The sequence below is a fragment of the Artemia franciscana genome, chromosome 2, assembly GCF_032884065.1.
Source record: "Artemia franciscana chromosome 2, ASM3288406v1, whole genome shotgun sequence".
In the NCBI taxonomy this organism is placed as follows: Eukaryota; Metazoa; Arthropoda; class Branchiopoda; order Anostraca; family Artemiidae; genus Artemia; species Artemia franciscana.
In genome coordinates this window covers 65,013,974-65,040,846 of record NC_088864.1, presented here as the reverse complement: position 1 = coordinate 65,040,846, position 26,873 = coordinate 65,013,974, and the positions used below count along the sequence as shown (strand labels likewise).

The 26,873-nt window shown below is 34.4% G+C and overlaps 1 long non-coding RNA gene across 1 annotated transcript in view; it reads left to right on the top strand.

Moving 5' to 3' along the window:
* LOC136043955 (uncharacterized) overlaps window positions 1-26,873 on the top strand; it is a 57,992-nt gene that overhangs the window by 6,167 nt on the left and 24,952 nt on the right. Inside the window, exon 2 of the long non-coding RNA XR_010621763.1 lies at window positions 11,372-11,472. This is a non-coding gene — a long non-coding RNA (uncharacterized LOC136043955). The remainder of the gene's footprint in view (window positions 1-11,371; window positions 11,473-26,873) is intronic.

Sequence of the window (26,873 nt, the reverse complement as noted above, 5' to 3'; positions counted from 1 at the left end):
CATAGAAAAACTTTTAGTGTATGTTTTCATAGTTACTTCAAGAGCATAGATCGCTTTTTAAAATACCTGTCTTAATTAAATTTTAGTACCAGCTTTAAATTCAATATCAAGACTTTTTAACTTCCTTCGAGCTCCTTCGGTACCTTTATTGGAGTTGCCAGACATGAATTTTATGGAAAGTTTTGACAAAAACAAAATCATCCTGTATATTGGAAAAAGCAAATTTGAATAATAACACTTCTTGTAAAATTAGTCAAACCTTTCTTAGTGGAGATTGCCATTTCTTTGTAGAGATCACCATTTCTTTGTAGCCCAGAATAACTATGCCTGTTTCCCAAAGTTAATTCTTAGCTTGGCTTAGCAATTCTTGAATACCCTAATAAAAACATAGATCTCCCTCTGGAGTTTTATGCCTAGTTTGAGGAGCCTTATGTACCAGCTCCAGGGTGGTCTCCAGTTAAAGGAGGAGTAATGGCCTCCCCCTCTAATAAAAACAAGATATATATAGTGAACACATAAAACTAAAACTGAAACACAAAGAGCCAAAACAAACAAGCTAGCCTTTTTACTACTAAGACTCAAAGAACACGCGTAACCTTGAAGAGTCAGAACTAGCACTAGTCTTGAAAAGAAATCACCAATGCCTTCTAGTATTCGGCGTTTCTTGGCCTTTTCCTAAGCTTCGTAACTAAATTTTCTTTGAAAATTGAGATCAGAGACTCATTAATCCGCAAATATTGCCAGTTATACTGAGTACACTAATTTTGCCTTATTATTTAACCCAAAAAATGCCAAGGAACGCCAAACGACGGATGACGTTAGTGATTATTTTGCCGATACCAGCTTCAATTTTCATTCTTATAAGTGACCTATATAATTCGGTAATACTATTATCAATCCTTGGCCCCAACCCTGAAAGATGTTTACAGCCTTGTCCCCTTTCCTCGCCATAAAATCCCTACGGACGAATTTAGACCGAAAGACAAGGCGCTTTTAACAAATTTTTAATGAGCTCTGTGACAATTACAGTGGAACTTCTCACCTGTGCATTGTTTTCCTAACCGACTCCTCCTATTTGATTGTTTTCGTGGCGATAACAATAGATTCGACGCGGTTCATCATTTCCTATTGGCTTTAATGTTGAAGTCCTATTGGCTAAATCCATGAACAATGGAATATAAAGCTGACAATGGAAAGCCCCTCGGGCAATCTATTCTTTAAAACGCCAACTCAGAGCATTGTTTCCCTGAAAATTTACGACGTGGAAATTCTCTGGAACCAGTTGGAAAGGACCTGGTGCTGGATTTCGGGAAGGGAATTATTCTCTTTGGAAATATCATGGAAAAGAAAAACAAAAGACAATCCTCTACTGCATACTTAACATTTTTCAGCATTAAAAGTTTCGTAAGTCTAATTTCTAATTTTTGTTCTAATTTCTGAAAATTGTACCAGTCAAACGACATAGATTGGGCGTGGGCAAACGTTTCAATCCAAGGGCCGCAAAAACTATGGACAGAAGCCAACGTCGTATTATGGAGAAGGGGTTTTGGCTTAAAAACCTCCCCCTCCCCAAAGAGGTGAAACATCAGATGAATATATTCTGTTGAATAATTAACGGCTGGAAAAAATTTTTCCATAGTCGAACCACTCTCCTAAATCAGAATCCTAAGTAAGGCATTGATGCTAAGGTAAATTAGAATAAATCAGAGTGCGTAAGGTAATATCAGAATAAGTGAGTAAGGTTAGTAGGTCAAAATCAGAGCATATAATGTAAATCAGAACCCTGTGTAAGTTCTTACTGCTTGTATGATTAAATGATTGATGCTCAAAATAGCCAAAAAAGATCACTGAAAAGAAAATACACTTTTATGTTTGTTAAATTGATTTTTTTTTTTTCCTGAATATTACCATATTTGTCATATTATAGTAAAAAAATTTATATTTAATGAATCTGTTTTTTTATATTCTTTTTCTCTCTCAAACAGAATATATATGTATATATATATATATATATATATATATATATATATATATATATATATTATATATATATATATATATATATATATATATATATATATATATATATATATATATATATATATATATATATATATATATTATATATATATATATATATATATATATATATATATATAAGTATATGATAAGTATATATATATATAAGTATATATATATATAAGTATATGATATTTATGCTCACTAGTATACTAGTTTTAGTATTTTAGTAGTTTTATTTAGAATGAAAGAAAAGAAAATAATTAGGTAGGTTCTTTTTTAAAGTAGACGGACATGTTAATAAGCCTTTTTTTCTTTTAACTAATAATTTTAAGCTCCTATAAATAGTAATGCCTTTGGCAGGCTGCATGTGGCCCATGCGTAGACCGTGATTTTTCCACTCTGACATAGCTGTCGACCTGAATAAATAGTAACAGACTATGAATTTAAAGAAGAAATCTAGTTTATACGTCATGTCCATCAATAGCGTAAAGAAAAATGACAAGCCCACTAGCTGTGTAGGTAGAGGTATCGTACCTAAATAATTGGTATATTTTTATAACTCTAAAGAGAATATCTTAATGGAAATCCCTATTATTTTTAGTGGTAAATACATCAAAAGTGGAAATCAAACTTACCAGCCCGGCTAGCCCATTATTTAGAGCAAAAGACTCCGAATCTTGCCCCCTGGTTCGAACTCGGCACTTTTCTCTTTTTCTGTTGGTGAAATCACAATGCTAAATGTATTCTCCTTTCGAGTAAAGTGGTATTTGTGGAGTAAAAAAACCCAGGAAATTGCAGAAGGGTGGAGAATTCCATAGAAACCGTATAAGGAGATAAAGAAAATTTAGGATAAAAAAATTCTAGAAAATCCAGAAGAATCATCAGAAATTCAGAACAAGGAGACCCCTAGTCCTACTAATAAATGAATTTAGATGCCATGGATAAAGTCAGTAATTTAGCATTTCACATAATATGTAGCCTATATGAAAAATATCCACAATTACTATCCACAATTACTACATTTAGTGTAATTGAAGGTTAGGCATAACGAACATATTTAGATCGACCCTAGTAATGATTAAATAAAAAAAACAAGTTTTTTCAAATGAAAGTAAGGAGCAATATTAAAACATATAACAAACATAAATTATACACATACGAGGGGGAGTTTCCCTTCCTCAACACCTCGCTCTTCACGGTAAAGTTTTTTGACATTTGTAAAAAAAAGATGTTACTTTGTAAAAAAAGTCAATTGTTCTAATCAAACGAGCCTTGTGTTTCAGGAGTTGTTTTTAAAGAATTGGGACAAAATTTAAACTTTAGCGTAAAGAGCGAGATGCTGAGGAGGGGACAACCCTCCTCGTATATGTTATAATTTCTGTTTGTTTTAAGTTTTAATATTCTTCCTTACTTTCAGTAGAAAAAACTTGTTTTTTATTTAACTTCTTTTTGTTTTTTAAATAACGCCAGGAAATCTGGCTTCACCTCTACGGAAAAATCCCCCTCCCCACGGAAATATCCTCTGGACAATTCAGTCTTGGCAAAATTTTACCACGGACACTTACTAATAACACCTCCACGCGCAAAACTGAGCCAGTAAAGAGAAAGCGAGACAAATAAAGAAATTTCGCATCCCTCAATCCCGGAAAAATTCATACCCTATGAAATTCCCTCTCCATGAAAAATTCTCCCTGTGCGAAATCACTGAGCAAAAAATCCGTCCTCTCATCCCCGCCCAAAAAATGTATGCATGCTTCCCAATAACAAACACTATACGTAAACCAAGTCAAACTTTATATCTTAAAAACCTTTACCCAGGGGCTCTGGGGGGTCATTTTATCTCCAAAGACACAGTTTTTAGAGCTTTCAACTATTCTGACCAAAATAGCTATCTCAGAATTTTGATCAGATGATTTTGGGAAAAAGTGGCGTGGGAGGGGGCCTATATGCTCTCCATTTTTTTTGATCACTTAAAAAGGACACTAGAGCTTTTAATTTCCGTTACATTGATCTTTTTCCCGGTATTCTTGGCCCACTGGGTCCATATTATCACCGTTCGGGGAAAAAAACAAATAAACACGCATCCGTGATCTTTCTTTTGGCAAAAAAGTTCAAAATTCCACATTTTTTCAGATAGAAGCTTCAAACCTCTACGTAGGGTTTTCAAGTGCGTTGAATTTGATGGTGTGATTTTCATTAATATTTTATGAATTTTGGGGGGTGTATCCCTTATTTTTCGAAAACCAGGCAAATTTTCTCAGGCTCGCAAACTTTGATGGGTAAGACTAAATTTAATAAAACTTATATATTTAAAATCAGCGTAAAAATCTAATTCTTTTTATATATCTATTAGTGTCAACATTAGAGTTTCGGTTATTACTAAGCCGGGTCGCTCCTTACTTTATAGCTCTTTACCACAAACTGTTTGATACATGGATAGCGCGGGAAGCATTTTGTAAACATTCCTCTTCAAATATTCCTTTATTATTGCTTTTTGTAATTTAGTTTTGTGAGAATTTGACTTTTGAAAAAAGAGAATAGATGCGAAAATTTCCATGTGAAGAGGGTTAGGTAAATACCCCAGGAATTTTTCATTTAATTTTTCTTGCTAGAAAAAATAGGTGAATTATATGACCATATAGAGATAGCCTTTAGAATTGGTGTCACATGGTTGGACTTGGTTCAGTCAATTAGTTTTGGTAAAAGAGACAATTTATCATTGTAAACAGAATAGACCAGAAAGCAAAATTGTTTGGATAATCAAAATCTAAAATTGGTAGTTTTAAGAGAGGAGAGATACGACAATTTAGTGTGGGAGGGGGCAATCTCATGAGAAAATATAAAATCAAAAATAAAAAAATCCTGGAATATTATTCTGATTACTAATTACATATTATTCTATGGATTAAATTCTATAAAAATAATATTCTATTGTATATTTATGCATATTATTGTATTATTGTATATTTTATGGAAGCAAGGAGCAGTATAAATGCTCCCTGCCTGCATTACGTGTAGTACTTGCTGTGTACTTTGGTATTGTGTATGTGCGTGTCTACGTGTGGTACTTACACCTAAACATTAATTGTGAGTGACAGTGTTTCAGATCTTATAGTATTAATTAGCGACCGAGAAAATTAACAAGAGGCGAAAACTCGAAGAAAAAGAGACACATTTCAATAAATCAAGGAAATCAATGAGTCCCACTGTTTCAAATTTATTTCCTGAATTATTTGACTCCCGACAACCATTCTAAGAATCGAGTTTTGACAAGATGCTTGGCAAGATTCGAGGCTCGACTCATATTGTTTTATTCGTGGGCCCGAGATTTATCGGGAATGTATGGGAATAAGAATACTTCAGATGACACTTTTATCATCCATGGAACATCAAAAAGAATATCTCGGCATAAATGACAAAAAATGCTGATTCGTTTTTTTTCTTTGTGATTAACAATATAGGCTTTACATGCTACACAGCAACACCAGAATTTGTGTTTGGGAGGAACTTGGGATCGCACATTTTTTGGCCTATTAGAAATTATTTTTAATGCTAAACATAGACCCAAGTGTATGCTAATGTAGGTATGTATGTATGTATTTCCAAAAAAAGCCATTGGACCATAGGAAAAAAAAAACAGAACATAGCCTAAACATAACAAAACCGAAAAAAAAATACAAATAAATTAAACAGAAAAACGTACTTGTATATGAATCTTCACGAAATTATTTATCAAGAGATATATCTTTCACGATGTATCAGACCTTCATCAGTATACTTAGACAGATTCCCTAATGTCGTTCTAACTCGTGATCCTACAATCCCTTCCACCCTCCTTCTATCTGTTAACACTAAAAAAAAAACTCATTTTTCAGATCCTCCAATTCGTTACAATTTCCCCCCCAAAAATACATTTAAAAAAAAATAACATGGTGCCCCATGCGTACATTTTAGGTTTATTTGTGCTTAAGCAGGATTTTATAAGGATTTATATTGGTCATTTCAACATTTTGAAGTTGTTAGGGCTCTGCAGGATTTCAATCATTGTTGGCACGTTCAAACTAAAAATAAATGAGTAAAACTAATTAGTTAAATTCGAAAACACTTTTCACATATATTAACAACGTGTTGATCCCGAAAGACAACTACGCTTATTTTTGCTTATTCTTCACCCAGGTTAGTTTTTTTTTTATTTGGCAACGGCTACTATAAAAGAATTACCAACTTTCTCAGTGTTGAAACATTAAACTGCAAAAATAAATTAGCAAAACTAATTAGTTAAATTTGTAAACGCTTCTCGTCGTTAAAAGCTCAAACATTAACATTGTGTTGATCCTGAAAAACAACTAGACCTTCAAGGAAAATCTACACCTTCTTAAGATGTTTGGTGTAATATTTTTTTATTGCTTTTATTGCTGATTCTTCACCCAGATTAATTTTTGTTTAATTTGGCAACTGCTACTATCAAAGGATTACCAACTTCCTCAGTATTGGCACACAAATTAGCAAACTAATTAATCAAATTTTCTGAATTTGAAAGTGAACGAAAACCGTTCGTAGATAACGAACTATAAGTAAGGATAGACTCAGGGACAAACAAGAAAAAACATTTTTATTATAACACAGTGCTCTTTTATATTTGAAGATTTCATATAAATTAGAAAACACCAAAGCACACTTTTTCTTATTTTGGAGTTCGTTGGTTGCCCTTGTTAGGCATTCAAATGCTGTACAGGTTACAGATACATAAAATTAATAAAGGCATTGATACTGAAAAAAACTACACTTTTTTTTCTAATTACTTTTTGATTGGGCAACTACGCTACGAATTTTGTTAAGCTTTGAAATTAATTAAAAGTATAGCCGCCTATTTTTGTTAATTAGCATCAATTATTTTTTCTTTGTTTCTAATTTTGTTTTACCTGGCACACTGGTATTTTTTTTTAAACTTGTTTTTGGCTGATTTAAACTGACATAACTTATTTTGTCTCTAAAAATATCTTAGAGTAGGCTTAATGAAAAATAAAATCAATAATTATAGAGATTCTACTGTGTGACAGCTATGATGGTTTTTTCTCTTTTTTTATCCTTTTTTTATTTGTACTCCCTCCAATTTGTATCTCCTTCAGTGAAGTTCAATCTGTAAAAATACAAAAGGAAAGAAAAAAATTGCCATAGACACCCCCCCTTATTATATGGTAAATGCGTCACATTCCAGGAAATCAATACAAAGGCCCTTGCTAAACTCGAAGGATTAACAACCTTCAACTACTTGGTGTAAATTTTAGAGTGCCACGTGTGGAGTGCTACCGCTCCCCCATGCGTCTTCATTTCATGCGCTGTTTACTAAGTGCCACTTGTGACACAATTCCGCCGTGCGCAACTCACGCTACATGGTGTGCTGGGATTTTAAAGTTAGGCAAGCCCTTGGGCAGGCAATTACACAATTTACTCAGTGACTAAAAATATACTCATGCTTAAATTTATATTACTTTTTCAGGGGTAGAGTTAAAGAATAAATGAAATCAAACTCTTGAAATTTCATTCTTTAAAATATAAAAGATTGAGTGGCCTAAGGCCAAATTCGCCGTTCTCTTATTTTAGTTCGTGCTTGAAGGAAGAAACAATAATTTTATATTGACGATTCATGCCAATTTCCAAACAGTTTTGGCCATCCGTTCATTATAAATTGAAAAATCAAATAGAAGTGATCGTGAGTCATGGTTCTGACGCTTTAAGATTATTTATTTTCCTCAGAGCTTTAGAAGAAATTGTCAAAATTAAAATTTCTATTGCACTGACCGATAACTTCTCCAGTGTGCACTAAAAACAAGAAAGCACTTAGTTGAAACGTCAACAAAATTAATCATTTTAAAAATTGTTCATTTTTTGCCTAGCTTTTAATAAAAATCGATGCCACCCTATGTCATCAGATCGTTTAAAACATTCATTCACTAAACATGTCAAGAAGTTAAAAAGAAAAATGAATACTAATAAAATTAATTAAAAAATCAGATTGATTCTAAAGTGAAAAAGAGAGGTTATTGCTGTATATAATTGAGCGTAAAAAGGTTGCTTTAATCTCATATATTTACATCTACAACGTATTATTTTTAAGGCCGATCCATGTTATTCTTTAGACCCATCCCAGAAAGTGAAGCCAATAATACCGCCTTTTTAGACCTGTTTGGTTCTTGTGTGAATTTTTAGGCTAGAAAGAAGACCAGCAAGGTAAATTCCATCTGATTGGTTCTTCTGTGTGAAATTCTTAGCCAATAAAAAGAACGAAAGATCCGATTTTTATTTTAACAAAAATCTTTCTGTTTTTTGTAAGTTTTAACAAATTATCTAAGCTGCGAAAAAATGTTCATATGACCATTATTGGCATAATGATTATTGTTGATTTTAACATATTTATAAAACATTGATTATTAGTTGGGGTAGCGGCCAGGGTAGATATTGCATAAATCTTGGGAGAAACTCTATTTTAAGCCATCTGAATATATTTGTGGAAGTTTCATCCACGTAACACAACAGAGTTTTGGGATAAAAAAAAGACAAAGATTACATCCAATTTTATCAGTTTCAAAATTCCAATGAAGAAAAAAAAATACTTAAAAAGACATTAATTTGATTCTTGGAACGTCAAACTCTTAAAAACATAATTTAAGAGTTTTTGAACAACCTTAAAACAGAGTTCCTCCCAAGATTTATCAAATATTTACTCTGACCCCCCCTACTTATAATCAATTCTATGTTATATGGTAAAATGAACAAAATTCATGATGCTAAAAATGGTCAATTGAATATTCCTTTGTAGCGTAAATAAGTTGTCAAAACATACAGAAAACAGAAAGTTTTCTTAAAAAAAAAGCCTTGGAAATTTTTATCAGCTAAAACTTCATACAGGGTAACCTTAAAATGAAACTAGAGCTTTTGATTTCCAACCGAATGAGCCCTTCCAAAGTTTCTACGACCACCCCTTGAAACAAAACCTTATATGTTAAATAATGGACAACTTACATAATTTGCAGCCCTTGCCATCTGGGCTATGGGGTTTTTGTCGACCCAGGAGGCATAGTTATTTTTCTTTTGGACTATTTTGAATAAAATGGCTATCTCAAAATTTTGATCAGATACATTAGGGGGGGAGAGTGGGGGGATAGTTGCCCTTCCAATCACTTTTGAATGTTAAAAAGGCACTAGAACTACCAATTTCAATGTAAAAGTCCCTTCCAAATTTTATAAGATCACTCCTTTCGTATGAAGTGGCTCTGGGAAAAAAAAAATAAAATATTGAAACCTAATGGCTCTTTGCTATAGGCACAGCTATAGCGTTGCCTCTGATAGTATATAGTGGAGAATACAGGACATCAATTCTGTTTAGGATATATATAATAAGCCTTCGAACAATTTCTAGAGTTGACAGAGAACCAAGTCTGTTGAAGGGTCATTTATTATTGGCACTATTTTTCTGGATTTCAGTATAAGCAATGAAGCGTCATAGCTTCTCTAAAGCAAAGACTAAAGAACCATCAAACATTCAAGTTAAATATGAAAGCCCTCCATTCAAATCATAAATATAACACCTAATGTCCACAAATCAAATCCATCAATTTTTGACGTGATTATGACACCCAGTTCCTAATATCTTGAACCACAAAAGATCCGTTCAAATTTTTGGCCTCACTAGTTGTGAAGCTGAAGCATTGATTTCAGTCGGATAAAGTCCCAAAAGAATCATTCATTATTTTATTCGTTCAAGCACATTTCAACAAAGTCTTGGGTGTCGTAATGTCATTGTGAAAAATATTTTTTTGGATTGTAGCCTAAAATTAAAATTCCATGGGACTAGAGTTAGTTTTATCTTCTACTTAAATTCTATAAATTAGTTTGTTTAATTTTCTCCTAGCACGTTTGGTTCTTATAATACTTGTCTCCCAAATGTGATATGCCCCATTGCCTCACTCATAGTATTAATTGAGAAGTGGGCCTTTTCTTATTGAAAGGTGTTTTGCCACTAAATCAATAACTAAACCTTGCACAATCTGACTTTCCCTGGATAACGTTTAAATAAGAAACACAATTTTTACTTTCCATTAAAAGTTTGTTTGTGTAACATAATCCCTTTTGCCGCAATGCCTAGAATAGAATTGAGTGTAAGAAAAGGGTTAGAAAACTAGCTCTTAACGCACTCGTACTCGAAACTTTTTCGAAACCCTTTTTCAGCAATTTTACTATTTAGGTTGTGCAACATAACTCCTTTTGAACTAGCACGTCCCCACTGCTTTAAAATAAAATTGACCGTTGGAAACCTAACTGGAATGATCATTCAAACAAAGTCTTTTAATTGATGAAATCGCATTTTTTTTTTAAGTAAAAAAAAAATACAACGGACAAAAATCGGCCGAAGTAACTAAACAGGCTTTTTCTCTATCCTGTGGTGTCAATACGAAAGTGGTATCCCGTGGTGAAAACTTTACGAAAGGGTCAAGATGTATTTCTCGTAATCTAAGGCAATTTTATTTTTCTCTATTTTTTTCAATAAAAATAGTAAAAAAGGGCATTTCCGACAAAATAACTAAAAGAGATACTTTTTGAAACATGAGGGGGGCAAAAAACTCTGGGGTTGGGTGAACACCCCTCCTACCAATTGACGCTACTACTTCTACATTTACAGCTTTACTTTTTACTCCCTCTCATCAAGTTCCAATTTCTTTTATGACCTCTTCCCGGCCAAATCGGGGACACCCTTCTTTTCTTTCGGCCCCAGACGGATGGTCAAAAATCACAATCTTTGGCAATCTATCACCTATCATCTATAACACAAAGCCAAACCATCTTAGTCTTTCTTTATTAATTAAATTTATATAAAACAAGTTTTGTCAACTAAATTATGGACCAACCTTAGAACTTAAAACGAACAGAAGTTATTCTGTAAGTGGGGGGGACTGTCCCTTCCTCAACCCTTGCTCTTTACGCTAAAGTTAGAAAGTTCTTTAAAAATATTTCTCATTCAAAATTAGGGGGGGGTCATTGTGTTTGAATAGTCTTTCCTAAGGAGTTAGGACAAAGAACCAGACTTTAATGTAAAGAACGAGGGCTGAGGAGGGACAGCCCCCTTTATATACAGAATCATTTCTGTTCATTTTAAGTTTTAATGTTGCTCCATAATTTCAACTGAAAAAAATAATTTTTTTCTATTTGATTTCTAAAAAAACAATCAAGTGTGTCTGGAGAAAAATAGTTGTGGAAGGAGGGCTAATTGTCCTCCAATTTTCCTGATCACTTTAAAAAGGCATTTGAACTTCCGTTTTCCGTTAAAAATAGGTAACTTTGTATTTTCTAGGACCATTGGTTCCATACAATCACCCCTGGAAAAAAGATAGCTGTGTTTTAACGCCACCGCGGTTTTCCGCCACCATTTGTTTTCCGCCACCTTTTATTCAGGTAGGTCAGAATAGACATAGATATAGACATAAACATATACATAGACATAAGGACAGACATAGAAATAGACATAGACATAGGCTAAGATTGTAGCAGATCGTGGATATTATAGGAGAAGAGTGCTAACTCGGCTTTACTCAAATTTTGTGGTCATTCTGTACTCTTCTGTTCTGGTATTAAGCCACTTCTGTTGACTGGTGATCTAAAACGTATTCGCATAAATTATTACCGGTACTGCAAATTTCTTTTATATCTACCTCGTTCTTACCGGAATACAAAACTGGTTAAAAAGTATTGTGCGACAGATATTACTGGTGCTTTCGAAAAATTATCTGCCAAGCTAGCTATTGAAGCGCTTTATAGGCTAGGATGTTTTCATCGCCTTATCCGTCTTTTTTCTGTATGTGATTAAATTTGTTTCTTGTTTTACTTTTGCTGTTTTTCTTTTGTATTTACTTTACTTAACCTCTCTTTTGTGAAGTGGGTGATAAATAAATTATTATTATTATTATAGACATAGACATAGACTAACCTAACCTGTCAGCTCTGACCCAACTAGTCCTCTTGATCATACAAGATTTTCTGGGTGGCAGAAAACATACGGTGGCAGAGAACCACCATGGCGTTAAAAAACCCACACTGGAAAAAACAACAACAAATAAACACACACTTTTGATCTTTGATCTGCCAAAAAATGCAAAATTCCACATTTTTGTAGAAAGGAACTTGAAACCCAAACAATAGAGTTCGCTGATATGCTCAATCTGATGGTGTGATTCTCATCAGGATAGCTTGACTTTATAGGTGTGTTACACCTTTTTATCAAAAATCAGGCAAATTTCTCGGGATAGTAGGTTTTGATTCTTGAGATTAAACCTAATGAACTTTATATATTTGGAATTAGCAGAAAAAGTCAATTCTTTTGAGCTATCTACTCGTGTCAAAATTCCTGTTTTTTAGAGCGTCGGTTACTATTGGGCCGAGTACTTCCTTACTTACAGTTCGTTACCACGAACTGTTTGATAGCACAGAAAGGGGGATCCAACTGTAACTTTCAGTACCACTTGTCGTTTGGTGTACGATGAATAATTATGCTAATATCCCATTTTTTAATTATTCCTAGGAATTAGTTTATAAGTACTACATTTTATTTTGAATTTATATTAGCCGCCCATTACTTTCTTCTTTTTTCCCCATTTGATACACTGAAATTCAAAGATCAATACCACTTTAATTTCAAGATTTGTAATATCATTTAGCACTTGACAATGCATCTCAGACCTTTCCAATTACATAATTACCAGCTGTGCTGGTGATTGGCTCAAACAACAGACAATAATTCTCTAGAGACAGCATTTATTCATAAGGCCAGAAAGAGTCAATGACCTTATATTCATTGTCACATGAGGGGGTAGCCCTTCATTCATGCTCTCTTATGGTAAGTCCTTGGGAACAGTTTTGAACAAATAAATCAAATAATGAATTGGCATCCAATGACCAATAAGCCCTGTCTAGTTTAAGAAACCAACCCCAATAGTAGCACTTGCTTCTCTGTCTTTCACTTTTGTATTTGTACCCTGTAACAGCAACATTATGTTTATTCTCTGCTACCTCAGCTCTCCTGGTCCTTAAAACTTTAAACTAAAAATATTTTTTGCCCCTTAAGCTCAACTTAGGTCTATTCATAATTTAAGAACGCGATTTTTTCGTCTTTCTTCTTGGTTGTTTTAAAATTATGAGATTCATAGGGGAGTACCCACATTTTTATCAGTGTTGCCGCATTGAACCATGAAAATAAATAATAAACACAAACTAGTTGAGTTTGACACAGCTTTCCGTCCGTAAAATTAAAACATTAGAAAATCTGTGTATTCTTGAAGTCAACTAAACCTGCAAAAGAAGGATACATATTCTTAATCTGTTTGGTACCACACGGTTCTAGCTAATTTTTTGTCGATTTTCTACCCATGTTTCTTTCTTGTTTAAATTTGGGGTCTGCTACTATTAAAAACAGCAAATGTCTGTCTTTCTAATTGAAATTGATATCCCTATATATATATATATATATATATATATATATATATATATATATATATATATATATATATATATATATATATATATATATATATATATATATATATATATATATATATATATATATATATATATATATATATATATATATATATATATATATATATATATATATATATAGCAATCGGATTTTAATTTCACTGTTCTTGGTATTTCAAACACTTTCCTGGAGATAACAATAAAAATTAGCCTTCCATTCACCTTTGAACTGAAAATCGAGTCGCAAAACATCTTTACGTAAAGAGAATCCGGAAATATTGTGCGGCATCCGGCTGGAATTGTTCAACCGTTGTAAACCCGACTCTTTAGCTTTCAACCCTTAACCTTTCTGCACTCCATAAAATCTCCCCACAAAATCTCAGGAAATGACATGAAGTCCCGTGCAACCTATTTGTTGTTCCAACATTTGTTTTAAGGCATTTGAATCTGAGAAAACAACAGGAATAAAGAGTTCTACATTTTTCCTCCTCTTTTATGCCGGAAGCTTATTCATTGTCCGTGAATTATTGACGCTTTTAAGAGGGATTTTTGTTGACTCGAGAAAGGATTCAGTTTTTCAGATTTCTCTACTTTAAAACAAAATACATTCCACTTATAAACCGTAAGAATTGCAAATGAACATTTTTTTTTTTAACTTTGATATGCTTTTTAACTTCTTTCCTAAACTAATGGTTAAGTTGCTTGACTAAAGGAATCCATAAAAAAAGAAAGATAAGGCTTTCTCTTCTACCAAATTATGACTTAGCCGTTGATGGAATTTCAAAATAACCCTGGGGAGGGCAAATTAAAAATACCAATATACAAGGGTGAAATATCAAAAATGTATCATAGGATATAATTAAGCCAAATTGAATGGTAGCCAATTTGTATTGCATGGATACATTTGTAGTGTATGGATGTAGTGTATGGGCAACATGAAACGATATAAAACAAAAAAAAATACAAGCCTATATAACCGCAAACTTACTCCAAAGAACTGCAGTTGTTAAGATTACGTTTATCCAGTTCGAGAAGATAAACATTCTGAAGCTGATTTTGGTCTAGAGGGGGTGAAAATGAGTTACTAAGGTGGCAACTGCCCACCACCCCAAGCTTGTTTTTGGACCAAATCAAGACTCAACGTTTACTTATTTTTATACTGAATCAGTTTGCTTTTCCTCTGCGTACTAACGAAATTCGACAGCTTGAGTTTGTTTTTTCCAAGCTTTTGCAGAGGATCGGAACCGGACCGTGCTCACTTTTACACGAGTCAGGGCTTGATTACTTTCGTACTAATTAAGAACAAAGCACGTGTGCTCCAAATCTGGACCTACATACAGCCCCATTAGCTTTACTTGGCCCTAAGCGTAGCGTTCTAAGTTGTTCCTCATTTTTATGTATGAAGCTAATTCATTGTCGGTAGACTATCATCTAGGAGGTATTCTTGTTGACTTCTGAAAGGAATCCACTTTTTTAGATTTCTCACTTTATAACTAAACACCTTGAATTGTCAATTCATCAGCCGCAATCCTTGAAACCTGTGTGAACAAAGTGTGTTTTGATTTAGATCAACTTCCAAATCAACATTACTTGGGACATTCATTTTCATACCCTTAACCTTAGTAGCAGTCAAAGCAGAAGTAGTAAATAGAGTAGTAGTAGTGGTAGTAGTAGTAGTAGCAGTAGAATCAGCGTGCGCATATTTTTGAGAGATCATCCCCCTCATCATGCTCTGAAGGTTCCAATTTAGTACCCCCAATGGTTTCTGAGATACGGACTTGTTACAACCTGCATACACATAGCGTGTTATAATTTTGATCAACATCCTCCTTGACATTTTCAGAAATTGTCATATTAAAACCCCTAATCTTATCATAAGCACTGGACTAGCAGTAGAAGTAGTAGTAGTACCACACACACTGTGCCTTTTGTTAGTTCAACAAGCCCTAAAAAATGTCCTGAAAAATTCAACTTAATACTCTAAGTCTTTCCTGACATGTTGTTGATGCACACTTTTGGCAACATACATCCACTTAGTGTTTTTATTCAGTTTGAAAAACCCTTCCTTGAATCTTTTACCTTCTATTATAGGCCTAAGTATTGGCAGTAAAAGTAGTAGCAGGAGAAGCACTAGTAATAGCATACACATATTACCTTTGGGTTAGTTCATCACCACCCTCAAAATACCCAGGAATTTTCAATTAATTCTCTAAGACTTTCCTGAGATATTGTTGATGCACGCTCCTGGCAACAAGCACCCTCTTAGTGTTTTCATTAAGTTCGAAAAACCCTTCCCTGAATGTATAACCTTCTATGATGAGCCTAACTATTAGCGGTGAAAGCAGTAGCAACAGAAGTACTAGTTGTAGCATACACATTGTACCTTTGCGTTTAATTCAACATCAACCTCAAAATACACGGGAAGTTTCAACTTAATTCTCTAAGTCATTACTAAGATAATACTGCTTAATACCTTAACACCTTAACTTAGTAGCCTAAGCAGTTCCTGGGACATTGCGGATACGTCCTTTTGACAAAATGCATTTTCATATTTTGTGTTGATTTTGTTCAACATTTCCTCAACATTCCATAAAATCTTCACCTTAGTACCCTTAGCTTTTGTAAAAATAGCATTGGAGGTAGTAGTAGTAGTAGTAGTAGTAGTAGTAGTAGCAGAAAAAGTAGTAGCAATAACAGCATTAACAGTAGTAGTAGTAGTAGCGGTAGTTATACAAAAGTAGCGATTGTAGCATGCATATAGTACCTTTTGATTTGTTCAATATCCCCCACAACATGCCCAGTTAGTTCCAAATTTTTTATTCCAAGGAGTTTTTAAGATACTGCCGACCCATCCTTTTGACAAACTGCTTACTTATGCCGTGTTTTGAATTGGTTCAACCTCCCCCTCAGTATTCCATCAATACCATTAGCATTTGCAGCAGCAGTAGTTGTTTTAGTAGTAATAGAAGTAGTAGTTTCAGTAGTTGTAACAGCAGTAGCAGTAGGCGTGATAGCAGTAGTAGTATGCACATATTACCTTCTGGTCAGCTGAACATCGCCCTCATCATACCACAAAAATTCAGCTTATTACTCTAAGTCGTTCCTAAGATAGTACTGAGTCTTTTTAACTATCTGTGTTCACAAAGTGTGTTTTGATCAACTTCCCCCTAAAAACTAATTGAAGTTTTCAATTTAATACCATTAACCTTTGTATTAGTGAAAGCAAAATTAATAGACAGAGCAGCAGTAACACACACCTAATAAAAAACACACCTTGCATGTTAACAATGGCAACTTGCATAACTTACAGCCCTTGCACAAGGGGCTAACCAAGAGACATAATTATTTGATCTTTGAACTGTTAAAAGTAACTTGGTCATCTCAAAAGTATCGATCGGATGTATCGATCGGATGTAAGGGGCTAGCAACTTAACTCGTAAAACCTCTAAAAATTCATTCATTTTGCCTTAAACTTTCATCTAATAGGCTTAAATTATCAGCATAACCTAAGTCCAGGAGAGTTTTTCCTCCCCATTTGATTCCGTCGTCTCCAATTGCCTTTCCTGTGCTCCTTAAGACGAAGTCCATCAAAATGATCCATATAAAAGGGGATTGAACACAACCCTACTTAACTCCTGCTTTAATACAAAACCAGATGTGAACTATCATTTCCTACCTTACCCGACGCAGTATTATTCTCGTACACAGAACAAATCACTTTAATGTGTTTTTCTGGTATACCCTCTAAGGATAAAACCTTTGCTAAAGCTCTTCTATTAACAGAATCGAACACTTGCTCATAATCTAAAAAACTGAGGACGAAAGGTGTTTGACAACGATGGCACTTCTCAATTATTACCCTAACAGTGAAATTTGGTCGACACGTCATCTACCTTTTCCAAAACAGCCCTGTCTTTCTTTTAAAGTTTTGTTTACAGCATCTTTCAGTCTAAAAAGTATCAAATTACTAAGTAATTTGCTACCTTCAGAGACCAGACTAATGCCTTGATAACTACGACTCTCACTCTTGTCACTTTTCTTATATACGTTTTCTTATGGTTTAATCAAGGTTTTCCTAAAATCATTAGGTACTTCCCTTTTCTTAAAAATCATATTCATTCTTCAGTAGCTTATTTTTAACCTCAGAACCGCCATATTCAAGAAACTCATTCATGACAATATCAGCGCATGGAGCCTCACTATTTCTTAGTCTTTTAAGTACTGTCGCTAACTCTTCCTCACAAAACAAATCTTTCTTCACATCCAAGGTATCACAAACTTTTTTTTATTTTTATCTATATCTTTTCCTGAAACTGTATTTTGAAAAGTATTATACCCGAACAGTATAATATTTTACTATTATGCTGTCTAGCTGTATCTTCCAAATCCTCGGCAATTTTATCCATGGCCTCCACTTTACACTTCCGTAGTTCATATTTTAATGATCTCTCTACTTTCTTTACATTCCTTTTGTTTTCATATGATCTATCACTTGTAGTAGTCCATTAAAACATGGAAATACGGCTTTCAAACAGTTCGTGGTAACGAACTGTAGTAAGGAGCGACCCGGCTTTACGATATGAGGCTTTGGCAGTACTACAACACTATTCTTGGCAATCAAATGCTTGTTCCCCAAAACTGTTATCTCAACAGCAAGACCATATTGTCGAAACACCATTTGTGAAGGGGATGATCCACTGATCATCATAGAGGTTTTGACAACTGCTTTTGCCTACAGGTATACCCCCTATGGCAGTCCTCGGATTTTTTGATAGGGTACGAGTAATGTCATCCGCGGGAGCATAGTTATTGGGATTTTTGAACGATATTGAAAAACTGGCTAACTCAAAATTTTGATCGGATGGCTTTTGGAAAAAGAGAGGTGAGAGGGGGACTAATTGCCTACTGATATTTCTGGCCACTCAAAAGTGCCACTAGAACTTTTAATTTCCATTCGAATGAGCCGTCTCTCGTTCAACTATGATCATTGATTTGGTACGATCACCCCTTGGGAAAAACAAAAAACAAATAAACAAACATCCATGATCTTTGTTCTGTCAAAGCATAAAATTCTTCATTTTTGTAGATAGGAGCTTGAAACCTCCACAGTAAGGTTAGCTGTTAAGCAAAATCTGATTCTGTGAATTTCATTAAAATTGCTTGGCTTTTTGGGGGTGCTTCCCCCTTTTTCAAAATTCATGCTGTTCGCTACCACGAACTGTTTATTTACAATATGATTGGTATTTTTGATAGCCATTTGCATATCTCGTTCCTTTCACTATAAGTTATATGTCCAAAGCATTTAAGTGTCAACGAAGAGGTCAGTATAAAGAGTAGATGAAGCAGCCATTTTAAAAACCTATAAATGTCTCTGTTCTGATTTACAACAGCATTTAGAACAAGAAGTCCCTGGCAATTTGTACAATCCTCCAAGTGGAAACATTCATGTTCTCACGTCAGATTAATAGAGGAAAACTTAAAAAGCATTATAAAATTGCACGAATCTTTACAAAATCGTAAATCATGTGTGATGATTCAAATGATGTTTTGTGATAGTGTTTCTCAAAAAGTATTTACAGCCTATTGCATTAAACGAAAATGTTCAATCAATTGGCCTAATGTACCATCTTATATTTTATTTTCGTCCCAAGAGAGATAGGAACTTCTGTTTTTACAAAAGACGTTACATGTTCTTTCTAAAATATACAAGTGGTTGGAATTTTGAGCTTTTGACACAAAAATTGTGTTTTGCTTCATTTGGAGGCTAGATAAAAACTTCCTTTTGCAAATGAATGTTTGTCAATAACAATCAAAGAGCCAAACATTTGTTTTTGGTTTTCCTAAGAAATTAGTAATGCGTAATATGCTGCCTTTTGTGTTACGCCAGCCAAAGCGTAGATTCAAAAGACGTGTTCATTCAGAAAATATCCTTTGAAATGACTTTAAGAGTTTCGAAAAAGATTTCTAAAATAGTCATGAGTTCACGTTGCTGTTAATTGCATGAGGTCAGAATAAAGCCGAAACCATTTAAAACAAAGTTGCAAATATATAGTCTTTATTAATTTCTCATTCTTTTATTTCCATTATTTTTTATTTCCATTTTTTTATTATTTTCTATATTCGCTGTATGGGGGAGAAGATCTACAAAAAATCTTACTTGAAGTAAGGAATGATGTGGCACAAAATTTTTTTCTTATCCCCCTTGTATCACTAGCCATGGAGCCTTTCGAGGGGAATTATATGTATTGTAATTCGATTTTGAATTGTATTTTGTATTCTTTTCTATTTAATATTAATAAACTTCTCTAAGAAACAGAGTCTTGATAAGAATAGTTACATCAAAAGAATGTAATTTTGATGCTCACTTAAAATAGTTAAATTTCATCAAGTTTTATGGCAACCATCAAAAGATACGAGCCTGAGAAAATGTCCCCAATTTTTCAAAAAGGGGGAAAACACTCACGAAACATAAAGTGCACTCAATGAAAATCACCCCATAGATTTAGCATATCAGAGAACCATGTAGTTGTTTCGAGCTCATATATATATATATATATATATATATATATATATATATATATATATATATATATATATATATATATATATATATATATATATATATATATATATATATATATATATATATATATATATATATATATATATATATATATATATATATATATATATATATATATATATATATATATATATATATATATATATATATATATATATATATATATATATATATATATATATATATATATATATATATATATATATATATATAAAGTTAATTTTGGAGTTTTCGCTAGAAGAAAGATCACGGATCCGGGTTTATTTGCTTGTTTGTTTTCTTAGGGGTGATCGTATGAACCAATGACCCTAAAAGACCGGGAGCGTTCGCATTTGATCGGAAATAAAAGTTCTAATACCCTTTTTAAGTGACCAAAAATATCAGAGGGCAGCTAGCCCCCCTCCCAAGATTCTTTTTCCTAAATATCATCTGATCCAAATATTGAGATAGCCATTTTGTTCATCATAGTCGAAAGATCTATTGACTATGTCTTCGAGGATGACCTGACCCCCAGAGGCCCGGGGAAGGGCTGCATGCTATGAACTCTACCAACTGCTCACATAATTATAGTGTTAGTTATTGGGAAGTATGTAGACATTTTCCGGGAGGGGGGTTTTTCTGGTGGGATGATTACTTGGGAGGATCTTTCCACAGAGGAATTTTTCATGGGGGAAGTGAATTTTCCATGGAGAAGTCAGCTTTCCCGGCTTTATCTAAAAAACGATCAGGAATTAAATTAGTTAATTCAGGAATTATTAATTAAATTATAAGTTTTGTCAACTGAAAGTAAGGAACAACATTAAAACTTAAAACGTGCAGAAATTATTACTTATACGAGGAGGCTGTCCCCTCCTCAATACCCCCTCTTTAATCTAAAGTCTGTATAGTCTTTACATAGCTTTAAAAAAAAAAACCTTACTGTTCTAATAGTTATTCTTAAATAATTGGAACAAAAAGTCAAACTTCAGCGTAAAGAGCGAGGTATTGAGGAGGGGCGTCCCCCTCATATATGTAATAATTTCTGTTCTTTTTAATTTTAATTTTACACCTTATTTTCATTTTCAATTTTTTTTATTTAATCATCAAGAGTGAAATGTGGTTGCCAAGTAATCATGTTGCGCGTGTTTTGCAAGGGAGCTTTGACCTTTTCTAGAATGATTTGTTGTAAAAATTACTATAGGAATTTGAACTTCAATGACATTAATAGAGTAATGCGTCAAACATTGGTACATATTGATTTCTGAGATGAATTCCCCCTAAGATTAACTGATAGGCTTTATCGTTGGCTAATTTTAGGTCCCCAGGTATTCAGTATGGATGTGGATGTACTTTGAGTTTGTTTCTGAGTTTACCACTTAGATATAAAGCTTGCGGAAAAAAACTACCGCAATGAAAATCTCCAATAACTAGGTTGGAATGAGTAAAAAAATTAACCTTTCCGAGGCTAGTTTGACCAAGTCCCTTGGCTCATTCTTGAAGTACCAAACAGCTTGCTCGACATTTAGCTTTAACTTTCAAAGAATATAACCTAAAAATTGCAAGAAGACTAGAAACACTTTTTCTTTGTCACTGAATCAATCCAATCCATTAGAAGTCTATTTTTTAGACTTGAAACCAATTTCCAAAATTCGACAAGAAGCCAAATTTTTAGTAGCAGATCCGGTCTAGTTTATTCCAAATTGCATGTGAGAACATGCTCCATAGCAAAAAAAAAACCAACATAATCAAACCTCCAAAAATTTTTGACAGGTTTTATCCAAGACAGTGAAGTATATGAAACAAAATTATGAGGCGAGGAAACGAAAATAAAAACTTTCAACGAAAATATATTCTAAATTTTATTAGTTTTCCGTTTTATTACTTGGTAATATCGCCCTCTGAATGTTTGATTTTTTTTAAGTTGATAAAATTACAGCTTTTGCGACTATTGGGACAACCCTCTAAACTTGTGTATTTGCTGAATTCTCTCGAATTTGGGATCTATTACTTCTTTTCATTATTTTTAATTTTGCTGGTAAGCAATACATGTTGAGGCACAAATTTACAATTTTTTAAGAGAGATATAAAGAAAGTGAAGACGGGATTGTTCAGTAGAGTAACTGCCGAAAATAACTCTTCTCTCCATCGTGAATCGTCTTGAGCAAATAATAAAACAAATACAGATTACCATCCCTGAATAGTGCTGAACGAGATTTTCAAAATCTTGATTTTTTTCAACTCCAATTCTTTTGGGAGCGATGGTCAGCCCTTAAAGAATTAAATAAAAAAAAGTTTTTTGAAATGAAAGTAAGGAGCGACATTGAAACTTAAAACGAACAGAAATTAGTCCTTATATGAAAGGGGCTTTTCCTCCTCGACGCCCCGCTCTTTACGCTAAAGTTTTTATTGTTTTAAAAAGTAGAGTTGCGAGAAAGAATCAAACGTTAGCGCAAGGAGCGGGATGTTGAGGAGGAAAAGCCCCTTCTATATACGGAGTAATTTCTGTTCGTTTTAAATTTTAATGTCGCTCCTTACTTTCATTTCAAAAAACTTGTTTTTTAATTTAATTTCTGAAAGTTTTGAATTAATGCATGTCTGATTTTGGCTCTCCGTACATAAATTATTAAACTGAAATTTGCATATTAATTATTTTTTTGGCTAAATGGCTTTCTCTTAGTTTTGATCAGATGATTTTGAGAAATAAGGGGTGGGGAAGGAGGCCTAGTTGCCCTCCAATTTTTCGGTTACTTAAAAAGGCAGCTAGAACTTTTAAATTTTAACGAACGTTTTTATTAGTAAAAAATATACGTAACTTAATAATTAACTTACGTAAAAAACTTTTAAATTCTTATATTTTTATTCCGTATATGAAAGGGGATTTTCCTCCTCGACATCCCGCTCTTTACGCTAAAGTTTTTTATTGTTTTAAAAAGTAGAGTTGCGAGAAAGAATCAAACTTTAGCGCAAGGAGCGGGGTGTCGAGGAGGAAAAGCCCCTTTCATATACGGAGTAATTTCTGTTCGTTTTAAGTCTTAATGTCGCTCCTTACTTTCATTTCAAAAAACTTGTTTTTTTTATTTAATTTCTGAAAGTTATTGAATTAATGCATGTCTGATTTTGGCTCTCCGTACATAAATTATTCAAATTAAATTTGCATACTAATTCTTTTTTTGGCTAAGTGGCTTTCTCTTAGTTTTGATCAGACGATTTTGAGAAATAAGGGGTGGGGAAGGAGGCCTAGTTACCCTCCAATTTTTTGGTTACTTAAAAAGGCAACTAGAACTTCAAATTTTTCACGAACGTTTATATTAGTAAAAAATATACGTAACTTAAGAATTAACTTACGTAACAAACTTTTATATTCTTATATTTTTGATTATATATATGAGGGGGTTTGTCCCCTCGTTAATAACTCGCTCTTCACACTAAATCTTAAGTTTTGTCCCAATTCTTTAAGAATGACCCCTGAATCAGAAAGGCTGTAGAATCAATAGTTAAAATTAATAAAAATAATTTAACATAAAAAGCGAAGTATTTATCTCCTCCTAAATACCTCGCTCTTTATTCTAAAGTATTTTTAGAACCCCTCATATGCGTAATAATCTCTGATCTTTTTAAGTTTTAATGCTTCTCCTTACTTTCAAGTGAAAAAACTTTTTCATGTTTATATTTTCATTGTTTTTATGGCACTTGGTATTAACCAAGTGACATATAGCAGTCGCCAATTCTGTCGGTCTGTCGGTCTGTCTGTCGGTCCCGGTTTTGCTACTTTAGGCACTTCCAGGTAAGCTAGGACGATGAAATTTGGCAAGCGTATCAGGGACCGGACCAGATTAAATTAGAAATAGTCATTTTCCCGATTTGACCATCTGGGGGGGAGTGGGGGCCCGGTTAATTCGCAAAAAATAGAAAAAAATGAAGTATTTTTAACTTATCAGCGGGTGATTGGATCTTAATGAAATTTGATGTTTGGAATGATATTGTGTCTCAGAGCTCTTATTTTAAATCCCGACCGGATCTGATGACATTGGGGGGAGTTGAAGGAGGAAAACCTAAAGTCCCGGTTTTGCTACTTTAGGCACTTCCAGGTAAGCTAGGACGATGAAATTTGGCAAGCGTATCAGGGACCCAATCAGATTAAATTAGAAATAGTCGTTTTCCCGATTTGACCATCTGGGGGGGGGGGAGTGGGGGCCGTTTAATTCGGAAAAATAGAAAAAATGAAGTATTTTTAACTTATGAGCGGGTGATTGGATCTTAATGAAATTTGATGTTTGGAATGATATTGTGTCTCAGAGCTCTTATTTTAAATCCCGACTGGGTCTGATGACATTGGGGGGAGCTGGAGGGGGAAACCTAAAATCTTGGAAAACACTTAGAGTGGAGGGATTCGGGATGAAACTTGATGGAAAAAATAAGCGCAAGTCCCAGATACATGATTGACATAATCGGAACTGATTTGCTCTCTTTGGGGTGTTGGGGGGGGGGAGTTTTTCTTAAAAATTAGAAAAATGAGGTATTTTCAACTTACGAACGGGTGATCGGATCTCAATGAAATTTGATGTTTAGAAGGATATCGTCTCTTAGAGCTCTTATTTTAAATCCCGACCGGATCTGGTGATGGGGGCGGGGAGTTGGGAGGGGGAAACCTAAAACTTGGAAAACACTTAGAGTGGAGGGATCGGGATGAAACATGGTGGGAAAAATAAACACAAGTCCTAGATAGATGATTGACATAAACGGAACGGATCCGCTCTCTTTTGGATAGTTTGGGGGGGGGTATTTCTGAAAAATAAAAAAATGAGGTATTTTTAACTTACGAACGGGTGATCGGATCTCAATGAAATTTGATATTTAGAAGAATATCGTGGCTCAGAGCTCTTATTTTACACCCGACCGGATCTGGTGACATTGGGGGGGGGGAGTTGGGAGGGAGAAACATAAAAATTGGAAAACACTTAGAGTGGAGGGATCGGGATGAAACTTAGTGGAAAAAAAACACGAGTCCTAGATACATGATTGACATAACCAGAATGGATCCGCTCTCTTTGGGGTAGTTGGGGGGGGGGGGTTAATTCTGAAAAATTAGAAAAATGAGGTATTTTTAACTTACGAACGGTTGATTGGATCTCCATGAAATTTGATTTTTAGAAGGATATCGTGTCTCCAAGCTCTTATTTTAAATCCTGACCGGATCTGGTGACATTGGGGGAAGTTTGGGGTGGGGAAACCTAAAAGGATGGGAAACGCTTAGATTGGAGGGATTGGGATGAAACTTGGTTGGAAAATAAGCAGAAGTCTTGCATACGTGATTTACATAATTGGAACGGATCCACTCGATTGCGGGGGGGGGGGGGTAATTCTGAAAAATAAGAACAATGACGTATTTTTAACTTACGAAGGAGTGATCGGATCTTCATGAAACTTCACATTTAGAAGACACCTCGTAACTCCGATATCTTATTTTAAATCTCAACCGGATCAAGCGTAATTGGGGGGGGGGGCAGTTGGGGGGACCGGAAATCTTAGAAAATACTTAAAGCGGTGAGATCAGGATGAAACTGGATGGGAAGAATAGAAACCTGTCTAAGATACGTGACTGACATAACTGGACCGGATCTGCTCTCTTTGGTGGAATTGGGGGGGGGGGGTAATATTGAAAATTGAGGTATTTGTAACTTACGAAAGGGTGACCAGATCTTAATGAAATTTGATATTTAGAAGGATCTTGTGCTTTAAAGCTCTAATTTCAAATTTCGACCAGATCCTGTGACATTCGGGGGAGTTGAAGGGGGAACCGGAATTCTTGGAAAACATGAAAATTGGAGTATTTATATCTTACGAATAGATGATCGGATCGTAATGAAATTTGATTTTTAGAAGGAATTCATGTCTCAGAGCTCTTATTTCAAATCCCGACCAGATCTTTTGACATTGTGGGGATTTGGAGGGGGAAAACTTGGAAAAAACACTTGGAGTGTAGGAATCGGGATGAAGCTTGGTGGATAGAATAAACAAATGTCCTTGATACGTGATTGAAAGAATCGTACTGGATTCGCTCTCTTTGGGGGAGTTGGGGGGAGGGGTTCAGTGAATTGGCGAGTTCGGTGCTTCTGGACGTGCTAGGGCAATGAAAATTGGTAGGCGTGTCAGGGAGCTGCACAATTTGACTTGATAAAGTCGTTTTCCCAGATTCGACCATCTGGGGGGCAAAAGGGAGAGGAAAAATTAAAAAAATTAGGTATTTATAACTTGCGAGTGGGTGATCGGATCTTAATGAATTTTGATATTTAGAAGGACTTTGTGACTCAGAGCTCTTATTTAGATCTTGACCGGCATTAAGCCTCTTATTTTCCTTTTTAAATCAATCTATTGATTCATAGAATTTTGTTAGAGCTCATACCATATGATCTCTTTGCTCTTAGCTCTTCTCGCCTCGTCACAAGTGCCATATGAGCTCTTAGCTCTTGTTTTTTAAGTAATGCTATAAAATCCTGCGCCCTTTTCATTGAATTTCTCTTCCCCCATGAAATAATCCTCCAAGGAAAGATCCTCCCTTATAGCCCCCTCCCCTGAACCCCACACCCAAACCAAACAAATCCCCCTGAAAACGTCGGTACACTTCCCAATAAATATTACTGTATGTAAACATTGGTCAAAGTTTGTAACTTGCAGCCCCTCCCCCAGGGACTGTGGTGGGGGGGGGGGGTAAGTCATCCCCAAAGACATAGTTATTATGGTTTTCTACTATGCGGAACAAAAT